Consider the following 2,816-nt stretch of genomic DNA (forward strand, 5'->3'; position numbering starts at 1 on the left):
ATTTATCTTTGCTTGACTTTGAGAGAATTTGTGTGTATAGGGATAGAAGAATCATGAAAAAGCTCATCCATCAACAGTTTTTGCAGCTTTATAAACACTCAAAACTTAATGTGAGTACTTTGTTGTTGTCACTTGCATTTCCTCACATCATTGGACAATCTGATTATTCGATGTGTTTTTAAGGTAACTGTAAGCACGGAAGTGTCTATTGTTGGTTATGACAAATACCTATCAAGCTGTGAACTAGCTGGAAAAGCGTTTAATTCTATTAAGTACTGTGGTGATCTTTTCTGTAATTAATTTTACTCTAGGCAGAGGATAATATGGATAATTAAATTTAGATAATTCAGTGATACTAGGTTACCCCAGGAGCTATCACTGATGAACATGAAAAGAAAAAAAGTTTTAAAAGGATGCTACTCTTACATTTCTAAACAAATAACACTAGTAAAAGCTTGTTTGTTTGTTTTTATGTATATATTCATTTAAATTCATTCCCAAACTCCGTCGTTAATCTATGTCAGGCACTATATTGGGTACAGGGCCTCAGTGAAGAATCAGCCACTTTCTTTGTCCTCAAGGGTTGTAAAATTTGGTTTTGAAGGTCAGAAAGTACAGAGCCAAATATGATATAAAATAAAAGTGTGATGAGGGTAGGAGGGCTGTAGGAGGGGCAACTAAACAAACCTTAGTTGATAGAAGTTCCCAGGGGAAGGGTTATTTAAATGATTGGATTGGAGAAGAACAGGGAAGAAGGGCAGAAGGAAACAAAGCAAAACCCATTTCCAGGCAAAGATATAGGATATAAAAAGGATCAAAGGAACAAAAGAGTCTTATGAAATCAGTAAACTAAAAACTGTTCCGTAGGCTACAACACAAATGTGTAAGATAAACGTGTCAAAAATTGGGATATGGGAGTTTAAGAGGATTTTAGGAGATAGAGTAAAGAATTTAGAATCAGTGGGGAGACAGTGAACATTTTAAATTAGAAGAGTGATATGATCAGATGTGTACTTAAAAAAAAAAGACAAAAAGAAAAGAATGAAAAAACCTCTTGCAGTTATGGAGAGAATTGAAACGAAGCAAGACTGGATAAAGACAGATCAGACTTAACAGAAATGTAATTGGGACAAATTCAAGGAGGACACTTTCATTCCCCATTTAGACAACCCGGTGTTTAATGGTTCAAATCGCCAAGATCAGAGACATAGGGAGAGCAGGTATTTTTGTGTGAGGAGCTGGAGTTCAGTTTCACATATTAGGAATTTGAGAATTCCTGTAGGATAGGCTCCTGGGAGAGGGTTGGAAAGCATCAGTGTGGAAAATAGTTACTGTCACCCCAGAGGTAAAGAGGAGTGACCACTTGTTAGCCAGACCCTATAGCAGTTGAAGTAAGAGATGAGAAAGCAAAGTATTAACAGTTAACCAGTTCTCCAGGCTACAGGCAGAATGAGGAGGCAACAGGTAGGGGCTCTCTCAAACTTCTTGTCCTCTGTCTCTTCATCTTCTGAAATACAAGATGTCCTATTGATTTTTATTTATTTCAAATAAAAATTGTGCTGTTTGTTTGTATCTGACCTAAAAGACCTATGGAGTCTAGTGTTTTATATTTAACATGTATAGCAGCCAACAATAGGGGCTCATTCACATGGCCCTGGGCCCCATCCCTTTTTATTACCCTGTATTTTGGGTGTCATGTGGCTTCATGGTACCTTGGCTTCTAACAGCCAGCGCCTGTAGCTCCTGGAGCTTTGCTTCCAAGCCCAGCAAGCTAGAAGTTTCTGGCTCTTTGCATCCTCCTTGGGTGGTCACCAACCAAGGACTGAGAGATATGGGTCTAAGAAAGCCCGAGATATCTTGGCACATGACAGTACAATTCTGAGGCACGACCTGCGCTCAAGATATAACCACCCTCTTAAGGATTCTGCCTTGTATCAAGTCCTTGCTCAGTTGCTCCCCATGGTTACGCTTTGTCAACTCTGTTTTGGCCGTTCCCTGAAGGGATTTCCTTAATAAATCACTTGCTCACAAACCATCTTCTTGTGCTCGACATTTGGTGATCCCATCCTAAGATACACTATATCCATGTTTACGTCACCAATCCCCAAGTCCCTCTGCATGGCAGTTCACGGGGACCTCTGAAATGTCTGTGGTTCCATCTCAACATACAAATATGAAACAAGATACTTAAAGTTTCCCTAGATGGTCCTGTTTTTTATCTAAGATAAAATTAAATAATGTAAACATTCTAAGTCTCGAATGCACAGTAAGAGGTAAAGGTTTTATACATGCATGTGCATGCACACGTGTGTGTGTGTGTGTGTGTTTATGTGTTTATGCATGTGTGCAGTAGTAGCAGTGAAGAATCTATATTTGGCAGGAGATTTTCAGTTCCAGGTGACAGAAATCCAATGAAAATTAGCTTAAAACAATAAAGGTAATGAATTATGGCCTGCAACTGGCATGTGCGAAGAGCAGGATTGGCCTCGAGCACTGCAGATTTTGGGATGCAGTGGTGTCATCAGAAGTGCATCTTTGTCTTGCAGGTTTTACATACATTTGCTTCAGTTGCCTTCACTCTAAGACAGGCTCTTTCTCTTTTATTTATTTATTTTATTGTTAGTTTCAGGTGTACAGAACAATGCATTAGTTATCCTTTTCACCCCTCACACAGAAACAGCTCTCCTCTCTCATCCACTACGCTCCCACCCCAGATATCATGCTTATCTATTATAATTCCATTGACTCCATTCCCACACTCTACTCCACATCCAGTGAATATATGTGTGTGTGTGTGTGTGTGTGTGTGTGTGTGT

The sequence above is a fragment of the Hipposideros armiger genome, unplaced genomic scaffold (genome assembly GCF_001890085.2).
Source record: "Hipposideros armiger isolate ML-2016 unplaced genomic scaffold, ASM189008v1 scaffold_1761, whole genome shotgun sequence".
In the NCBI taxonomy this organism is placed as follows: Eukaryota; Metazoa; Chordata; class Mammalia; order Chiroptera; family Hipposideridae; genus Hipposideros; species Hipposideros armiger.